The sequence below is a fragment of the Vanessa atalanta genome, chromosome 27 (assembly GCF_905147765.1).
Source record: "Vanessa atalanta chromosome 27, ilVanAtal1.2, whole genome shotgun sequence".
NCBI classification, from domain to species: Eukaryota; Metazoa; Arthropoda; class Insecta; order Lepidoptera; family Nymphalidae; genus Vanessa; species Vanessa atalanta.
This window is the reverse complement of record NC_061897.1, coordinates 5,203,376-5,225,833: the sequence shown is the minus strand read 5'-3', so window position 1 is coordinate 5,225,833 and position 22,458 is coordinate 5,203,376. Positions and strand designations below refer to the sequence as shown.

The 22,458-nt window shown below is 33.6% G+C and overlaps 1 protein-coding gene across 1 annotated transcript in view; it reads left to right on the top strand.

The window, feature by feature from the left end:
- Positions 1 to 961: 961 nt before the first annotated feature.
- Positions 962 to 22,458, top strand: part of LOC125074145 — a 29,410-nt gene continuing 7,913 nt past the window's right edge. Inside the window, exon 1 of the mRNA XM_047685371.1 lies at positions 962 to 1,106. The gene's annotated coding sequence lies outside the window, so the exon portion shown is untranslated. The remainder of the gene's footprint in view (positions 1,107 to 22,458) is intronic.

Sequence of the window (22,458 nt, the reverse complement as noted above, 5' to 3'; positions counted from 1 at the left end):
TTGTGTATATAATTACATAATAAAGTTCATATTAAAAAAAAATACGCAATCGGCTTTAAAAAAAAAAAACATTTTTTGTATAAGTTAACGTGTCAGGGAAAACTTTTACCTTAACTTTAAACTAAAAATTCTAAATACATATATCACATTTAATATTAAGCCACTTCCGGTTCGGAATTCAGTCTACCCGGAAGAACCGGTCAGAAACTCATTATGACTCTTTATATATTCTGTTTGAATATCTATGCAACTCTATCTAACTGCAAGTTCTTCAATCATTTATATAATCTTTTACAGTATAGTGAGCCTAATTCTATAAAAAGTTTTTTTTTTTAATTTGTTTGAGATCAATGAAAAATGGTCTGAGGTATTTTATCAAACATTTTTATTCCTTGACCCAGTATAAGTTTATTTTCTCGTGTGTTTATACACTGTAGGCATTACAACAAAATCACATTTATAATAATTTCGAACAGCCGTTAATATTACCCTATTTAAGGTTAAATCTAATTATTTGTATTTAAAAAACGAACGGTGGTAACGAGAAATGTTCCAGAATGCCTATTATACGTTATTGGTCACTTACTCGTAATTAATCTCTGGGAGATTTTTTTTTTTAAATAAGTGATTAAAGAATTAATTGTCGTATTACTGAACGTGACAATAGTAATATCAATAAAAATTAAGAAAATGTTTTTTTGAAATGTTCAAAGTTATGGCTTAATCGAGGAAAGTGACTAAATAATAATCATTCAATATAAAAGTATCCATTATGTATTAATTAGTAATGTTTAAATTGGAGGAATTTTTATGTAAATTAAATTCCAAAAAATATTGACCCTTAAAACTAGTAGCGCCACCTAGTAACGAGTAGACATAATTATTTTCTAAAAATAAAACACAATCTTGTCTATGATACTTGGCACGGCCACTTGAGTGAAGTTCAACTTTGACAGTTCCAATGTAACAGTGGTCATCTTATTTTTTTATATCTCCTTGCATTTTGATACAAAATATTAGTAATTCGTAAAGTGGTATTACGTGAACAAGATGAAAATACGATCCCACGCACTTCGAGAACGGTGGAATGCGGCGCGCTAGCAACGGTGAGTTGTTCCACCATCGTATTAATCGTTGAATGTCCTTATTTTTAACTGATTAAAAAAAAATGTACTCAATTGGCTGTTAACCTTTTAACTAAAGGCGAGAGACGCGTAATTTGACGCTATGCCGTGTATAATTTTATTACGAATCGTCTTGTCGCCGATTACATTTGTCTAATACTAACCGGGTCTGAATATTTTCGGCTTTTCATAGATATAAACCAAACTTTAATCGTTTACTTATCGTTCGTAATTGTTTCGTTATCTCAATTAGTACAAAATTTATATTTAAACCTTTGATTGGCTCTAAACTGTATGATAAAATGCCTTAACTGACATTGCAGTTATCATATTAAAAAAAAAAAATAGATTACCGCGATTTTTATTTTTGTGCTAAGTTTTCTGGTTACGGTTCACGAAATAAGTTCCTTGGTGATAAATCGGATGGACTAAATAATCAGGTTAGTTTTATTTTTAATGTTGTCGTTTTTTTTTTCTTTTATCTATAAACAAAAGACATTCCATTTAATCAGAAACTTTTATCTGATAATGTTAGAAATTTCCTCACTTTCGCCAATGTTAATCTCATTTTGCATAACAAATAAATGTTCAATGTAAATAACATTAAATATTCTAAATATTTATTTTATTGGAATTTTATTGTTTTATCAATAAATATTTTTATATAATTTGTTAATCTTAATCTATTAACAAATGCTGTGGCATAATATTACGAAATTATATAATTTTGATAATAGTTGCCTCTTAATGTAATACTTATTTAACTAAAGATAAAAAAAATAATTATCTGTTAAAATAAAATTCTTAATTGATATAAAGTTATCTTTGTTACAATATTAGTTCAATTATAATTATTTTTTTTTTTGTTATTAAAAATAAAGCATTCGTTAAAAGTGTATTGGAAAGAGTAAAATTTTATGTATATAATTATATTATTATTTATAATTAAAATTATGTAAGCTTAGAAGTGATTACATATATACACAGGAACTTTTTATTTTTTTAAGTAATTCTACATTCAAGTATTTTTTTCTTTATTTATTATTATTCAGATAAGAAGCAAAGGATTCAGTTTTGTAATTGTCATTTGTATCGCAGTATACAGCCATTAATTTCAGAAATATATTTCATTAGCATCACCAATAATTATGTCTTAGTAAGTTTTATAATAAATGGTGTAAAAAAATACATTTAACCTCTTATATATTTACAGCTATAAATTATAAAACTAACATAGATTTTTTATAACGTTATACTATTACCCGTGACTAATGAGTTCCATTTCCTTTTTTAAATTTAGAATAAAATGTCAACAGATATAAAAAAAATAAATGTGAAAGTATCTATTAATCCGTTCACAGAAACGAGATTTTTTTTTATCTATCCAAATATTTAACAGATAATCAATGACATTCTCGTTAATGATGTATTTTTATCAATTAATGTTTGGTTAGAGTTGATTTAATATATCCTGAGTTTTATAGGACCCGTTTTATAATGGTTTTTCAAAGTTAATAAATATATATTAAACGAAATGTACCTGTGTGATAATGATTGTTTTTGCATATATATTTTTGTTTTGTGCAATTATGAATTAAATATTTGAATTTAGAATGTGTTCCTATGTGGAAAAACGGCTATTATTATTATTATACAATAGTTTGCAATATGGCGTCTAATGTTACGTCAGTCTAGTCTTGCACGCAATACCAATATACTTAAATAGAGAAATGTTTTAATTTTTTAAAAAGATGAATAGTTAAATTCAAGTTTTTAAAAAGATGAATAGTTAAGTCCCAGAAGTTTTGCTTCAATAACGCCACAAGAAGTATCGCTTCTTAAATAGTAATGAGTGAAGTAGAAATGTACACATAGATATGCTAAAATGATATTCGACCTTGAAATTTAACTTATTCGCGGCGCAAGAAGATTCGCTTCTAAAACAGATATGCTATAAATGTCGCATTATGAGCCTTATTGTAATTCATACAGAAAATATATGCGACCATTTGCCTGATAGAGATCTCTACAACCGATAAGGCTGTCTACACACGCTTTAACATATTTCTATAAGGCTGTGTACACACAGTTGTAACTTCTTTTGACGATGAAATTATTTGTATGCAATAAAAAAAAAAATCAGTTTAGAACGTTTTAGCTTTTGAATCTTTTATTAATAGCGTATCATTTTTATGATTTCTGGAAAAAATGTGGTCGTAACAAGACACTCGGGTACGAAACATCGTACTCAAATAAATTCTTATTGTAACATAAACGATTTTATAATTAAATTTCTTAGATGGTCGATGTTGATAATTACTCATAAAAGATATATTACATTTGACTTTAGCAATAATATAATTTAAACATTTTTATTTTTAACTTAATTTGTTTAATAATTAATTTAATAAGTGTCATGCACAATTTACGGTTTTAAATATTTTATTCTGTTCTATTAAAAGACAGGTGTTTCAAAGTTCAATTCCACTAACAAATCTAACTTCAATTTAAAAATAAAAAAAAATAAATTTATAAAATAAATTAATATTAATAAAAAAAAAAAAACAGAAGTCGGTACTATATTATAACAAAATAAAGCAATATTGTATATAGTATACGAGGTATGTAGAAGCGGGTAGAGAAGGGGAGAGGGGTTCGGTAAAAGAGCGTCATGCCGTGTGACGTCACGGCGTACGAGATTCGCCGATACGTTTAACAAGAATAATTCTATCATCCGAAATCTAAATTTTTGTTTTAAGTACAGGAACTTGTTAGAATTTTGTTTGTATAAAATATGATCCTGGTCTGGTTGTTTCCCCCTCCAGGATCCACGACCTGTGCCTGGGCAATACACAGGTGTTTTAATTTAATACAATTAAATTCATAAATAGACACTTTTGATAGAGATAGCAAAATATTTGTGAATTTAGTGTAATTTTGAGACTATCTAAACTAGAATCGGCATCATTAAAGTATCGCAATAAAATATATATTAATAGATACGGTTATAGTATAACGTATTAATTAAAATATATGTATATTTTGTTTTAATTACGTTCGCTTTGATGGTCCGAAGTGATCGAGTTCGAACGCGTTAATCTTGACTGAATATTCGGCTGATATTTGCTTATTTCGTATTGTTTAGGATTTACCCGCGCGAAATTTATAAGACAAAAACATCCAACCCCAGTTTTATCCCCTTTGGGTCTCGTAAAACTCTTTAAGGAGCCTGCTTGCCAAATCTCAATTTTGTATTGCGTCTTTTTTTTTATGTCACTGGTTGGCGGACGAGCACATGGGCCACCTGTTGGTAAGCGGTCACCACAGCCCATAGACAAAGGCGCTGTAAGAAATATTAACCATTCCTTACATCACCTATGCGCCATCAACCTTGGGAACTAAGATGTTATGTCCCTTGTGCCTTGATTACACTGGCTCACCAACCCTTCTAACCGGAACACAACAATACAGAGAACTGTTATTTGGCGGTAGAATATCTGATGAGTGCGTGGTACCTACCCAGGCGGGCTTGCACGAAGTCCTACCATCAAGTAAATGTATGTGTTATATTTGCTGAGACCTCGCGATTAATCACTGATTGATATTATATTGTGAACATTAATAAAAGTAGACGAAAAAACCCGCTGAGTTTCTTCCGCCGGTTCAGGTCAAGGTAATATCTTTTCCGATTTAGATGTAGTATGTACTTTGACTTCCAATAAGTAAGTGTACTGCATGTCTGTACATAGTATAAAACGAAGTCGCTTCCCGCCGTCTGTATGTTTAGATCTTTTCAAGTGCTCAACGGATTTTAATGCGGTTTTCGTCGATTAACCACAGTGATTCGAGGGGAAGGTTTACATGTATAGTAGACATAAGCCGCGAATTTCAAGTTTACTTGCCGGTAGAAAAATATATTTTTTTTTATGTATATTTTATATTTTTTGCATATAAGCCTGTGTGAAGCTGGATCGGGCAGCTATTATTGAATAAAGACTTTTGAATATATCGCAATCCCGGGCGAGACCGTCGCTTTTGCAATAATTTAAAAATGAGTTAAATGCGCAATAAGTGTCCTGAAGCAACCCTTAACCCTTACTTTCGTAGTACGCATAGTTTCCTTGAGATGGCGTGAGTGTCATTACGGTTTTGGCGCGAATCACGACGACGACGACGCTCGGAGAATGACAAAGTTTTAAATGCTTTAAATGCTTCCTGAAAAATGTTATGTGCGCAAAAGTGACGGCCTCGTACCGGAGGTGCAAATTATATATAACCTATTCCAATGGAAGTAGGAAAAAATATAATCAAACCTTAGTTTTACGTATTTCATCCCATTTGCTATTAACTCAGGTTTGTTGTGCACTACTAAGAGTTTATGATTATTATATATATATATATATGACGCTCAATACGCCATGCATTTCGTTGACGTTCAATACGCCATATTTTCGCAGATTCATAGTGAATATCATAGATTAATCAAGCTCTCGACCAATGACGTCGCGTCAATTTGCTGTCAAATGTTGTTTGTTTGGCTTTTTTCCAGTTATGGAATTTAGTTATTGCGTGAAATTATGTTTAAAGCTAAACGAAATTTTTAGGCGGTTAATTTTTAAAGTTATACTTATGTTGGTGCGTTATGAAAAAAAATATGAGAATGAATTTTTATAATGCGCTTGCGCAGGGTACCTGTAAGCCACACGATGAAGTTGCCCGCTAAGCAGCTAATTAAGTATCACGTCGCTCGAAATAAATATAAAATTTTACGATGTTTATTTTATTATAAATATTTAAATAACGATTTATATCTTGGCTTTTGTTTCATAGTGGATGTTTGTAAATAATTTACAAAAAAAAAGACCCTCTGAGTTACTTTCGCCAGTTCTTCTCAGGTCAGGTTATTTTACTTTTCCGAACAGGTGGTAGATTTTAATTTGACTGTCAAATAGTGTAATGGTATCTTTATTGAATAAAGAAATTTGAGTTTGAGTTTGTGAGTGACGAGTATTGGTGAAAAGAGGGGAAGGTTTACATTTATCATAATAATTAAGTACTAATTATTATTTTTTACTATAATTAATGCAGTATCATTTACCATGTACGTAATTGCGGTGGTACCTACCCAGACATGCTCACACCAAACCCTTTACCACCTATCAAAATCAAAATGTACTTTATTCAAGTAGGCTATTACAAGTAATTTTGAATTGTCATTTTACAGAACTATATCAAAAGTACCGGTTCGGAATGTAGATTCCACCGGAACCGCTAAGAAGATCAGTAGTTACTCTTATCCTGCATTTGAAATAAATTATCTTATTTAAGTACCTACTTATGTTAGTTATATATAATATATCCTGCCTGGACGTCAACAAGTATTAGCTCCAGGCTTTTCTTATCATCTATACAATCTTGTGTTGAATAATATGCCTTATTTGATAATGTTTTTTTTTAACAAATGATTTGTATATGTCGCAGGCAAGTAAGTAATTAGTCATCCAATGAAACGCCTAACCCCCCCCCCCCCATCTTCTGCACCCGATTACTAAACCGCGCAACCATATAAATATTTTTATTTACATGAGAGTCCCTATTCTAGGAGTGGAAAATGTATTAGCCGGTGTCATTCGGGAGGCTGGTTGAACGACGTCCTTTAGTAAAACGACTAGGCTGTCGAATGAATGGCTAATTTAACCAGTTGACTGCGACTTATATATGAATCAGCAAAGTCAGAACGAAGTTCTTATAACCTTCCTTAAAAATGGATTTAAATACAATTTTTTTTTTTTCAATCAATACTGTCAATCTCAGATATTGGTGCGGCGTTTAAACTAAGAAACGATAAATATTTTTCTCGCTTATTATATTTGAATATATGTATGTTGAAATTAACGTAGTCGTTCGAAATTTGATACGTAGATCGTCGATATAGTATCGAAATGTCATAGCCTTTTATATGCGAGATGTGAGCTTTGTTTAGGCATTTATTGCAATTCTTTTTTTTAAACATATATTCATATGTTTTGGTTTTCCAAATGGACGTTTGATTATTGTTATAAACTAGCTGTGCCCGCGACTTCGTGCGCGTTTGAATTTAATAAAAAAAGCGTGACTTAATTATTATTTTACATATAATTCTAGTTTAAGTTACTCCTTATTACATCAGATATCTGCCAGTGATTGCTATTAGCCGGAACAAACAGACAGGCAGACGGACAACAATTGTAAAAAAATGTTATTTGCGTATATGTACCGTGTATACATACATATGTTTTTAGTAAAACGTGGTTATTTTAATATTACAAACAGACACTCCAATTTTATTATATGTATAGATTTCTTGTATTACAAATGATGCAAGGAGCAACGGTAAAATAAAGATTATATTGTAGTACAATTCATTCTGTTGGTTAACGCGGTGTAAGGCAGGATACCTCCCAGTCGGCATTTTTCGACAGCTTCAATAATTATCGTTATAGTTACACATAACCATACTGAATTAAACGCCTAAACCGTTTTCATGTATTTGTGACCATTGGTGAAAATGGTTTGAAAATTCGGTCGTGAGTTTTTCGTTCAGACAGAAAGATGTGAGGGAAGCGATTTTTGTTCAGTATTGATGATGATAACATCCAGATTTTGAAATGTGATTTTTAAAGTACTGCGCCGAAAATTTTTATTGGGTTAAAGTGAGGATCTAAACGTGAACTCGCTACTTAGTACTGTATAGAATTCAGATGTAAATTTTATAGGTTGTAAACAATGTCAGCCTGCCAGCCTGAAAAAAATCTAGAACAGAACCGTTTTAAGCTAACTTTTCGTTTATGAACCAATTATGATGATTATTTTTGCGTTGGGTGAGGTGAGTTCTCATGTGATCTCATCTTAATTTTATTGCTATTATTAATCTTTTTTTTATTTAAAGCGTAAAGTCAAACAAGTTTTTTCTATGATCGCGGCGGACTACAAAATTGGCCATCTAATGGTAAGTGGTCACCATCGTACATAGACTATGTCGCTGTAAGAAATATTAACCATTCCAACCAATCTCGGGAAGCTGTTGTGCCTGTAGTTACACTGGGTCACTCACTCTTCAAACCGGAACAAAAATACCGAGTACTGCTGTTTGGCGGTAGTATATCTGATAAGAGGGAGATACTTACCAAGTTGGGCTTGCACAAAGCTCTACCACTAACGTTCTTGTAATTTTTAATTGGTATACTAGAGAAATAAATTTATTATCGGTTCTTCTCAGTAGAATCAGTCGTAGATTCATTTTAATATCTTGTATGTAAATTTACGATTCAAAAGTGCTCGTAAGACACTATTTAAATAATGTATTATTTTGGACTAAACAATACTTTTCTTTTAACTGTACTGTGCAAAAATATTAAAATTCAATAGACACTAATGAATCGTTACAAGACATCAAAATTTATTCTGTTGAAACTATAAATAATAATAATTATAATAATTTATTTATTAACACACCCAAGAAAACCAAAGTACACAATTTTTATGCTTATTAACTAAATCTAGGGCACTATAAAATTTATTTGTTACTAATGATTGAACGGAAAATAATTTAAATAAAAAGCATACTTGAATTAAGCATTTTTTTAAATACAAATTACATGAAAATATTATAACTTCACGCAGACTAAAAATTAATTTGTTTTTTTTTTTTTTTTTCGTAATGACTATATTATCATTCGGTCATCCATTCATTCATTAAAAATCTTTACAGAAAATACCATCCATAAATAATTACGTTCATCATAAAACTAATGAAGTTAAAACACGTGTAAACTTCAAATATTTAGCACTAAACTCGATCTGGCTTTAAACTTTAAATGGAGCGCTATATATATATTTTTTTTTATTAAAACAAGTTCAAATGCTAATTTTACGAATGCTGATCTAAACCTGATTTTTAAATGTTAAAACTAAGGCCATCCTGTTTTCGTGGCAGCAAAAAAATCTTATCTCCTTCATAAAATAGATGTTTGGTCCAAGTGCTGCTTTCTATGACCTTCAATGAAAAATTACCGGTGGTTTATTGATAAGGGGTAATGGAAGCTTATGAATAAAAGACTATCAAATCAAATCAAAATATATTGTATCAAGTAGGCTTTTACAAGCACTTTTGAAAGGACATTTTACATAATTAAATTTTTTATTTATTTTATGTTCATTTTACATTAGCGGCCCGTAAATTTCACACTGCTTTGCTAAGGCCTCCACGCTGCTCCAATGCGGGTTTGGTGGAATACACATGTGGCAGAATTTCGTTGAAATTAGACACATGCAGGTTTCCTCACGATGTTTTCCTTCACCGTCGAGCACGTGATGAATTATAAACACAAATTTAGCACATGAAAATTCAGTGGTGCTTGCCTGGGTTTGAACCTGAAATCGTCGGATAAAATGCACGCGTTCTAACCACTGGGCCATTTCGGCTCATTTTAATTTTTAATCACACAATAATTTTATTTAGAGTATAATACAATCATCCCTTACCAGCTAAATAATATTCGCGGCGTATATAATTAAAGTCTGAAAGTTAACAAGAAAATACACCCTTTTTATCATCTGTAATCTTTAGTTGAGTAATATGCCGTATTACTATATTATATAAGTATCTGAAACGGGATATTTACCATGTTTTTTTTTTAATTCAGTCTCGTGAACAAGACATTCGTAGATAATGTCGAAATATTGAGCTCCACCAAATAAAAATTAAAAACATGGTATCTGAATATCTCGTTTCAAATACTTATATATGTATAAATAATAATAAAAATAACTATGTTAATTTAATATCTAATATGTCGTAATGATTTTTATCGAACAATTTAATTGTTTAAATTGGGAAAATTAAAAAAGCCTTCTGTGGAGATTTAGAGCTTGATACGCTGCTTCAATGCAATGGTTTTGCTTAATAAGATTTTCATCCGATAAAGATTTCCTTACGATGTTTTCTTTCACCAGCCTAATATGATGAGTTTTAAAGACGAATTGAGCTCCAGAGAGATCAGTGACCAGCAAACATCGATTAACAGTTCTGACTACTAACCCATGAACTATCTCGGTGCTCACGAACCGGTAACTATGTGTGCGTTAAATTTCAGAGAAATGTTATCTGTAATAGATGACCAACGTCGTTTCATGTTTGGTAAAGCGAGCGCTTTCTAAGACTTTCATTGCAAAAATGTTTGTTGACATGATTTTTGTTCAACGTTTTAGTTTGGAATCTTCTTAAACGAAGATATTTGCTTCGAACCCGAGCATTAACTTGACGTAACATTGACTATTTTTCCACTGAATTTTCATGTAAATTTTGTAAGGAAATGTACATGTTTCGGATGATAATTTACAAATATGTTTCTACCTCTATGAAGGGGAATTAGAGCATCGTGGTTGAATCTGTTCCATATGGAAAATGGTCGTGTTATAGAATTTGAAACCAATGAAGGTTTCCTTATGACGTGGTCGTGTACATAATTTGATTCGACAAATGAAGGTTTCCTTATGACGTTATCCTTAACATCGAAAACGAGAAATCGAGAACGCCTAAATAATGTGTAATCAATACTCTATTTAACAAATTTAAAAAGTTTATATATAAATTAATCAATAAATGTTATTATTTATTAAAATAATACTTAAAAAACTTTGGATTTATGTTCGGATTCCTTCACAGGACTGGTTGGAAAATAATTGTGAGTAACGTCATTGGAAATCTGTTTTTTTTTTTTTAAAGCTACTTTACGAGTTTCTTGCTATTCTCGCTGGAAACTGTGGTAGAGGTGAAATATTGACAATTCAAAAATGCTTTATTGTAAAGTTTACTTGAAATACATTTGATCTTATTTGAGATGAATAAAATCATGAAATATCCGAGTTGTTTATCCCGGTTTGAACCCACGGTAGTTAGTTAAGATTTATGTGTCCTTGTCAATGGACCACCTCGGCTCATCGTGGCTTAATTAAATACCTAATTCAACATGCGAATTTCGAAAAATTATACATATTTACACGAAACAAAAAATATCACCGCCTATTACCATAGAAAAGACGCCGACTGCGCTTGGCCGCTTTTGATCAATTTTGATACTATGGACCAATATCTTCCAAACGAGAAACAAGAGACTTGAACACTTGGACTTTGTGCAAGCCCGTCTGATTAGGTACCACCCTTTCATCAGATAGTCCACCAGCCAGCAGTAATACGTTGTGTTACAGTGTGAGTTGAGTCAGCTGAACTACTCAGCTCCGAAGGCTGCAAGCGCATTGGCGATGTAAGGAATGGTTAATTTTTACGGTCCCAATGTCTTTGGGCATTGGTGAGAACTTACCATCACGTCCAAAAATTTCTTCGTGACCGTATATGTCGCGAAAGGTAAAAAGTAACAATGTAAAATTTCTAGTAGACAAGTGCATCTAAAAAAAAAAATAGTAAAAAAAAAATTTCGTAGTCAAAAATTCTAGTAACAAATTTTTGAATATTGCTCTATTTCTCCTCTAAAAAAACAAGATTAAACAACTTATTATTCCTTCCATATTTTTTTTTATTTGCATAGGCTTTAACACGTTATAAATTACACTTATTCTGCCAGTGGTTATTAGGAGACAAAATATTTAAAGCACGTTTTCTTGCAAATCGACAAAGTTGAATTAACCTTTATATGTCATAAGTTATATGCATATTCATGCTGGTCGGGTTAGTGTTATGCGAGAAAAGTTAAGGTTTTTTACATATAAAGCTTCCTATTCATTAATGTTTCTTAATAACTACTGGCTTGTGAAAGTGTACGCCGAAGCCTAAAGGGGAACAACACCCCCCCCCCCCCCAATTACTTTATCAAAAACAAGCGAAATTAGTCTTACGTAATAAATGAATAGACATGTTGTACATAAATGACAGTTCTTGATTCATCATCATCATGTCAGCCGAAGGACGTCCACTGCTGGACATAGGCCTCCCCCAAAGATCGCCGCAACGACCGGTCTTCTGCAGCCCGCAACCAGCGGCTTCCCGCGACCTTCACCAGGTCGTCGGACCACCTTGTGGGCCTACCCACGCTGCGTCTTCCGGTCCATGGTCGCCATTCGAGAACTCGTCGGCCCCATCGGCCATCGGTTCTTCGGGCAATGTGCCCCGCCCACTGCCACTTAAGTGTGGCAATTCTTCGGGCTATGTCGGTGACCTTAGTTCTTCTGCGGATCTCCTCATTTCTGATTCGATCTCGCAGAGAAACTCCGAGCATAGCCCTCTCCATTGCCCTTTGGGTTACTTTGAGCCTTCTTATGAAGCCCATTGTGAAGGACCACGTTTCAGAGCCGTAAGTCATCACTGGCAACACACACTGGTCAAAGACTTTTGTCTTGAGACACTGATTAATATATATTAATATATATAAATATATAATAATATATACAGTTCTTGATTAATATATCTTTATTTATAAAACAACACTATTCCACTTGACCACTGATATCCTCTTTAATTTCACTTCCAGAGTTCCGATATCAGTTTCGTTAACGTTAAAACGCAATCCTTTTTCAAATCCATGATTAACATCATAGATTATCCAAGCTCTTGACCAATGATGTTGCGTCAATTCGATGTCAAATGTTGTATATTTGAGTTTTGGTCTCTTGTGGTTGGAATAGAGGATACCAATAGTAGTTGATCGAGCAGATATTAGCTCAGTATCGTAGCTAGTCATATACACTATTTACATTCTTAAATATTATCGTTGTTTATGTAGTAATCTGTGAAAGATAAACATCTCCTGTCATTATTGATTTGACATTCGAAAAGAAGAGACAGCACATTTTCACTAAACACCCCCTTAAGTATTATAACTAAAACCATTGGCCATTCGTTACATTTCCAACGGGTTTAACGTAGTGGTGATAGTTTGGCGGACGGGCAAATGGGCCACCTGATGGTATGGTATGGTACTCACCACCGCCCATAAAAATTGACGTTGTAAGAAATATTAACCATTCCTTACATCGTCACCTAGCAACCGTGGGAATTTAGATGCTATATCCCATGTACCTGTTACACTGGCTTACTCTTCAAACCGGAACACAGCAGTACTAAGTATTGCTATTTGGCGGAAGAATGTCTGATGTGTGCGATATCTACCTAGACAGGCCTGAACAAAGTCCTACCACCATGGATATAATTTCGGCTGTTCTTTACAATTTAAACATTATGTTGAAAAGTTTGGACAAGATAATCTCAAGATCTATCAAAGTGATTTCATAAAAATATTTTCGCTTTAGATTATACATCCATTGAGAAAGGTTATGCGACATAATTCTACGAATCCACTGGAGTGGATCGGTTATGTTTAACGCGTTATAGGATGCACAGCTTATCTGCCTGAAAATAGTTGAGAATCGTTTGTAACTTTTGCAATGCTTCCAAAAAAGTCACCAATTACAAAACATTGTATTGTATTGTTGACTATTTTTATTGTCCTTTTTTACTTGTTCTCTTGGAGTCTCACTGTCATTGTAGTCCTCGATGAGGATCGGAGAGGCTGCGTGGTCGTGTCGATATAACGCATCTGCGGCCCCTGTGGTCGTCCACTCGTGGCTCGCCGATGCTTGCCTAAGAGGGCGAAGGTGATCCCGCCCCGACACTCCAAGCTAGCGCGAACAGCACGAGACTATCCCGGCTGACTGTTTTATAGCCTATCACAACTTACTAGATTTGGGGTAAAAAAAATACCAATTTTGACATTAAATCGAAGTGATCTTGAATAAAATTTATGTTATTAATTATGGATTCGTGAAATAATTGTGATTTGAATGTCAGTGAAGTTGCGATCGAAACTTTGGAAGTATAATTAGAGTGAACATAAATATTTGATCGGAATAGTGTCGTATTATAAATAAAGATACCTGTATATCACGAACTCTTTGATGATTATGTCGTCCGGCCGATTTCAGTCACGACGTCCAACGCAGGACATATTAAAGTATACAAATGTGTCGGCAAACACATGCACACTATTCCTTTACTCTAATATACGATGGGACGGCAAATCCGACCCGACCAGAAAGAGATCCGGCAGCAGGAGGCACGACCAGAATTTTCCGACAGTAAAACTCATCGGCCTGATTGGGGTTTGTAACCTAAACCTCGGAATCTGTGGCCTTATATCAAGCTAATGAACCAACGAGCCAGTGAGCTAGAACTTTTTATCGTTCATAATATGGCAGAGCTAGTAGAGTATCGTAGGCGTGTTGACAACATAAAAGTTTCCAAAATTTGATCACGACTTAAGATCGCTCAATTCATCAAGTATGAATTGCGTGATACGCCGTCATTTTTATCGACTTGCACGAACAGAAGGCTAGATTCTATGCGAGTTAATTGCACACTTGCGCTCCTTTGTCAATTGACATCCCGTATTAATGACCTTATATATATATATATATATATGTACATATTAGCAAAACTCAACAAACGTTGTCCTGCCTTAGTAGGTATATATTATACTAGGTACCCATCCAGGCTTAAAACGCGTACAATAATACGACCTTTCGATTGAAAAAGAAATTTAAAAAAAAATATTCTTGCTAGATAAATAGCAATTCTTGCTTTTTTCTTGAATTTATCTGTTTATTGATGAATTTCGCATTAAAATCCGTTGAGTACATCCACATCAATATTAATACACATCCTCTGAGGTAAGAACTTTAGCATCTGTTTTTAACTCATTAACACCAACTTATCTATTTCCCTATTCCTAACATCAGAAAATACGAATATCCAGCCAAACTTTCATCCCCTATTAAACCCCCTTTGTACATTAATTTTCCTCAGTGCTCACCTACTTCTTAGGCTTAGGATGCTGGTTTTACTTTTACAAATAAGTGTAATGCTTCTATATTGAATATAGAAGCACAAGGAATTTGGTAAAGAGTGAGAGTTTAATTTGAACTGGTTTTAAATAAGTCCTACCGGTTACCGTTAACTTAAATCTATTTTAACAGCGTTAGTGACGTAATGTCTGGCTCTTTTTTTCGCGGACTACATAATTAACTATACGTATTAATTATCTAACATAAATATTCTGAATTATTTATTTATATATGTATATGATTAAAGATGTAAAATTATATATGTTCTACTTTATGTTACACTCAGAACCAAATAACGTATCGTATTTGATGATAATTAATAAATATTTTTATTGATTACTATCATTGCTTTCTCTTTTTTTTCAAAACATTTTTTTTTGTTTTTTAAATATAAGAAACACTTAACTTTACTTGGTGGCAGGGCTTTGTGCAAGCCCGTCTGGGTAGTCACCACCCACTCAGATATTCTAACGCCAAACAGCAGTACTCAGTATTGTTGTGTTCCGGTTTGAAGGGTGAGTGAGCCAGTGTAACTACAGGCACAAGGGACGTAACATCTTAGTTCCCAAGGTTGGTGGCGCATTGGTGATGTAAGGAATGGTTAATATTTCTTACAACGCCATTGTCTATGGGCGGTCGTGACCACTTACTATCAGGTGGCCCATTTGCTCGTCCGTCTACCGATATCATAAAAATCCGATACGATGGTAGGTTCACTTAAAAGTGCTTGTAAAAGCCACTTTAAATAAAGTATATTTTGATTTGTATTGTAATAGGTTATACTAATATAATAAAAATTAAAAAAAAACAGAAAATCTCTAAGCACGATGTTAAGGATAACTGGTTGTTACACGTGGGATGGGTCAATGTTTTTTTTTAGATAGATATTAAAAAAATATGGCGACTTATTGTCTTCTAACAATTTAACTAGAATACATCCTGCTATTCATCTATACATATAGTAAATTGGAGTGTCTGTTTGTAATATTAAAGTAACCCATTTTTACTAAATGCATATGTATACACGGTACATATAACAAAATAACATTTTTTTAAATTTTTGTCTGTCTGTCTGTTTGTTCCGGCTAATCTCTGGAACGGCTGAATCGATTTCGACGGGACTTTCACTGGCAGATAGCGGATGTAATAAGGAGTAAATTAGGGTACTTTTATTTTAGAATTATATATGTAGAATAAAAATAAAATCTCGCTACAATATCCAAATAACTTAAATTCAAACAACGCGCACGAAGTCGCGGGCACAACTACTGTTACATAAAGACAAACGTACTCGTTATTAATATTAGTTGAATCAAAATGGAAATATTTTTTAATAAAATATGGCTATGAATCAGCTGCTGAGACCGGACTTGTGGTGTATTTGATGAAATGGCTTTGACCTTCTGAGTTACCACCAAATCTACAGCTATTCCACCGCCAAATAATGTGGTTGGTATTGTTATGTTCTGAAGGGCATCAGACAAAAAGGGGGGAAGATCTAAGGAATTCAATACATACAAATAGAACCTATATTAAGTGAAGGACCACCGGTTCAGAATGTAGATTCTACCAAAGAGAAATACTAAGAAAGTCGGTAGTTACTCTTTTTCAACATTTAAAATACAAAGTTATGTTAGTTAAATGTAATTATATATCATCATCATCATCCTCCTGCCCTTATCCCAATTTTACTTGGGGTCGACGCAGCATATCTTCTTGTAATGTAAATATATATGTATATAAAATATCCTGCTTGGAAGTCAACAAGTATTACAATGATAGTACCTTAAAAAAATCGTTCAAACATTTATGTCATCATCATCCTGCTGCTGCTGCCCTTATCCCAATTTTACTTGGTGTCGGTGCAGCATGTCTTCTTCTTCCATACTTCTCTGTCGGACGTCATCTCACAAGTAACATTCTTTCTAACCATATCGTCTTTCACACAATCCATCCATCGTTTCTTGGGTCGTCCCCTACCTCTATATTCATCCACATCCATACTCAAAATCTTTCTCACAACATGGTCCTCATTCCTCCGCATAACATGCCATACCAAGACAGCCGGTTTCCAGATAGCGTTCAAACGTTTATGTATTTACTAAAAAAAATTTAATTCATTGATCGTAATATTCATAATCCTAACGAATCCTTACTTAATACATACCTATTATAAAAGCGAAAGTGAAATTATTTGTTCCTGTTTCACGTCTTAACCTATCACGGCTTTGTCGGGAGTACCGGGAAATGCTCTAGAGTACCTAACGCCCCTGCCTCCTTTCCTCGCACGTGGAACCCTTGGCGGAAGCTATAAGTAAAATCACGTCCAAGTAAACAAGTTATTATTAAGTCAAATTACTTTTTTGTCCAATTTGCTCTCGAAACACTTGGTCCTTCGAGTAGTAGAGCAAAAGCCTGGCCCTACTGCCTCCACTGGTAACAGGAGGGCTGGTTTATGTTTTCAACGGGGAAAAGCTGCTAGCATTCTTGCAACCATTCTACGCGGTGATTTATCCAATAATTATTTTTAATTCATAATTGTTAATATTTAAGGACTTAAGACCAATAATTCTTATGTAAATGAAAATTTTCTAGTAAACAAGATTTCGATATTAGTCGTTACGAATTAAAAAAAACGTATTAATATAATGTAGAGCGAGCTTATTAAAATTCAGTTTATCTAAACTTTGTCAATTTGAATTCGTATAAAAAAAAACCCGTGGGAGTACGAAGTTTTTCAACGTCTCTTTAGTCATTTAGTATCGGAATGCTGTCTAAATGCCACGAGTCGAGTCGTGTTAGTGAAATGTACTTATAATGTCGAATGTGTTAATATATGTTTAATCCTTACGTAATATAATTTGATTTGGTTTTATATATATATTTTTTTTAATATGTCGTTGTTAAAGTACTGAATTCAACTTCTGAGGTGGCCGTTTCTGATGTAAGAAATATGGAAATCGATATTTTAGGACAATTTGTAAAGCTTTTTTGAGAAATCATTTAAGAGGATGAAACTCAGGATGAAAGGATTTTGAATACATTAACTGTATTTTCAAAATCGAGGCTAAAATCGTGTCTATTAACGATTGACGGGTCTTTTCGGATTTATATTATCACGTTGAATATATTATCACCTACTAAACTGTATTGAGGAATGATTGGCCCGATTCAGTAGATTTTCGTATGCTTAATGTTTTATTTCATCTCATACTGAATGCTGAATGAAAACATTATCTGATAATCTGTCACACGTGGATCCACTAAACCCCAATTGAGGAATAACGTTCTTATTTAGAGGGGAAGAGAACTTGTCCCTCCCAAAACTGCCACTAATACTTTATTTTATTAAACTCAAATGCGATTCGATATTAAAATGTTTAATTAATAAAATAAAAATCAGCAATTCACATCTCAATTATAAGTCAATTAATAACTTAGTTTAAAACCACAGGTACAGTTGTCAAAATATTTCAAAACTTGTGTTAAAATCACACAGAACTGCTAAATGAAATAAAACCCGTCGATTCACAAGAATGCTTAAATAAATTTTAAATTTATACTAAAACGGAAATATATTTAGCTAGATGTGTCATAAATAATTGATATAAAAACGTAATACGAATGTGTATTCGTTATATTTTAAATTACAATAGTTATAGAAAATTATACAAGTTCAAGATCTGTGTAGATAATATAGATGTGTGCGGGTTGTCAGAAATAGGCTCTAGATCTGTTCATTGACGACGGTACACCCCTCCGCGTTAAAATTTCGGCATTAGTACGATGTAATAAAAATATAATCTATTTTTTTTTGCTGTCTGTACTCTCAGTCTCACACACACGAAGACATATTGTAAACACGAACCACGACGATAATTTAACCGACACAATCTCTGTTTACATATTATACTCTTTTACCAGATTTCGGTGACTCTGTCCGTCTGTTACGTATGTTTAATTGAATACAAAGCTTCAGTCTTGCAATCAAAGAACTGGCCTCGCAAGGATAGAACAAGCGACTATACTAAACGTTAATGTCGTAAGTACATGCCTCTATTGGTTGACTGTTTATTTATTTTTTATTTAATAGGTAGGTTGGTCAAATGGGCTACGTGGTGTTAAGTGGTCACCACCGTCCATAGATATTAGCGCTGTTAGAAATATTAACCATTACATTGCCAATGCGACACCAACCTTGGGAACTAAGATGTTAACAATGCTTAGTATATCTGTTTGGCGGTAGAATACCTGATGAGTGGGTTTTACCTAGACTGGCTTGCACAAAGCCCTGCCATCAAGTAAACGCTACCATCGCTGGTCTAGCTCCTAGTCGACATATTATTTCAACAACTTCAACATTCCAGCCAACTTAATAAATAAGATACCCAAACCTACCTCATGAATAGAATAGCTTTGAAAATTATCGCGTTCAGACAGACGGATAAATGCAGCTTTTATATTACGTAGTGATTATGAACTAAATTATTAAAGGCCACGAAAACTTTGCATCGTTCTCAAATATCTTTACATAATCCTTGAAAAAAAAAAAAAAACCAGTTCCACATTTAATGCCTCAGTTTTCGATCTAGGAACGTAATGATGATATCAGATATTGATTTTATCTATATTAAGGTGGTCTTAATTCTATGCCTTAATTGATAGTATGAAAAAAAAAAAATATTGTCGCACTGAGCTCGTCGGTTAACGAGATCTTTAACGATGTGGCCGAGACAGGTTGAATAGTGAATATCAATTATTAACTTAGTTTTTCTTGTGTGTGTTTTTTGGCGTAACTCATGGTTGGGTCGTTTTTGATCGCTTGTCGCGTAATGTGCTGTGTTTTAATGTTGAATGCCATGTGAACTTGCTGTGTGTTTTATATATGTGTTGCATTTGACTATGTTTTCGTATGGATATAACCCATTTACGTGCAAGCGGTTCCGCAGTCTAATGGTAAGGATTGATATATTATTATTTGGAATATTTTTGGTACGCATCCTATAATAAGAGGAGGATTTAGAGGATTCCTTGTCTGGTGAACTTGATAGTAATTTAAAAGACGTTTTATCGGAAGCTATTCTGTAACTCACTTGGTATCCCACGAGTGAAATGTCGGAAATCGGCTTACGGTGTACGACGTACGATATATTGATTAATGTATCATTTAATTAATAAAAAATGACATAACTGATCGCTCAGGGGTTGAAATCCGACGATATTGAAATAGACTATTGAAATTTTGAGAAAAAATTATAATTTAAGTTTCGAACTTTTTTTTCTGCTCTATTTCCATTTCGTTCCATCAGATGACCCATTTGATCGTTCGCCTAGCTATTATAAAAAAAGGTTACGTTTCGATTCGGTTACAATGTAGAATTTCTTAGTAGAATTGGCCATGCACGTGGTATCGCCGTAAACGAAACGCACCTCACTTATCAGTGAATACGTCACGAGGAACTTTGCAGTCCGCGCTTTCGTACAGCTTCGAATAATACAGTAGTCAGTATGACCAGTGCGCATCATTTGTTATTAGTGATGTTAAACACATCACGTGACTCTAGAAAGCCGCCTCGGAAAGCATTTAAATCCTTTTATCCTGCGTCCGAAGTCTTCTGGACGTTTTCCGATTTGTAGGCCTATTTGGGAGTGTCATGTCAATGTCATATCATGGGAGTGAGGCAATTTATTATTACAAGCAGTAACCTGTTCGTGATATGGTTCCCACTGTCGATTAGTTGTTTTTAAGCATATCGTCTCGGACAAAATCTTCCAAAAGGAAGTCATCACATAAAAGCTTCGATCCTAGACAAAAATTATCTTTCGAGAACTTTCTCATAAGTAGTTTATATAACATAAACTGTTTATGAGAAAGTAAAGTAAGTTGATTTCTCACCGTTAATTAAGATTTTTTTTTGCATTTACCGCGGAAGCTCAAATCCACTAGTCTACTCCGGGCTTAGCGTCGTACATTTCTTTACTAGCTAAACCTACGGCTGTACCCGCTCGAAATTTATTAATCTTTACCTATAGAACACAGACGTTCACTTTCCATTTATCCCTTCGAGGGATGAATTAAAATAAATTACGATATCCTTTCCTGGGACTCGAGACTATCTCCAGAAAAAAATTGATCTAAATCGGTTGAGCTGTTTAAGCGTGAGGAGGTAACAGACAGAGTTACTTTCGCGTTTATAATATTATGTATAGATAAATGTAGATTATCAAGATCGAGTAGAATTTGACACTTGATGAATTATATGTTAAGTATATTCGGTCTCACGTCGATATTTCTTGGAAGTGTATATTTTTTTGTTGGTGCAACGTTTTGGACAATCTTTGAAGGTGTAATGAATCGATTCTGAGTGAAGAGGTTGTATCTGACGTGCGAACCCCTCGATGTATATATTCACATCGATTCGTTAAGCGATCGAACGACGGATGTTGTTATTTGGTACATATTTCTACTAAATATTCAATATTTGGCCTAGAAATTTCTCGAAAGCCGGATGGTTTTATCTCCAGGATCAGATAAGTCGTGTAAAAAACTACTGTCATACGGTGTTCTGTAACGGTTGTTTGTTGTGCGTGTTTAGTTAAGTTTTAATCCTTTTTGCTCGGTCGTCGAGGTGAGAAGTGTGTTTGTGCTAGTGTATTGTGTGAAGTGAAGTGATACATGCTGTCATGGTTGGAACTGGTTCGTACCGGTTTTTGATGTTCGATTGTTACGGGTGGCGTTTCGTACTTCAGCTCTGGAACAGAGTTTATTTTGGAGGAGTCACTAAGTGATCTAGAAGTGCATGGAACGTTATCGATTCAACGACCTAAAACAAGTCTGGGCAAGCACGTCTGTGATTCAATTAGAACAAGTTTTCATGCTTTAAAGAAACAGTGCAGTCGATGATATTTTTTATTAACATTTCGCTATAAAAATATTAAAATAATCTAATTATATTCAATTAAAGTAGGCTCTAACTATTTTGCATCGTCCTTTTACAATCGTATTAAAATTTTATCAAGTACCGAATGTATATTGTACTGTGAACTGTGCAATGAAAAAGTAAATACTCTTTTCCAGCAGTTATAATATAGATCTGTTAACAGAATCCAATTAAAGTATTGTGTACGAACATAATACTGATTTAATTGTTGGTAGGGCTTTGTGCAGGCTCGTCTGGGTAGGAATCACCCACTCATCAGTTATTCTATCGCTAAACAGCAGTGTTCAGTATTGTTGTGTTCCGGTTTGAAGGGTGAGTGACCCAGTAACTACAGGCACAAGGGACATAACATCTTAGTTCCCAAGTTTGGTTGAGCGTTGTCGATTTAAGGTATGGTTAATATTACTTACAGCGTCATTGTCTATGTGCGACGGTGACCACTTACCATTACATGACCAATTTTGAAGTCCGCCGCGATCAAAAAAAAACCTTTTTGACTT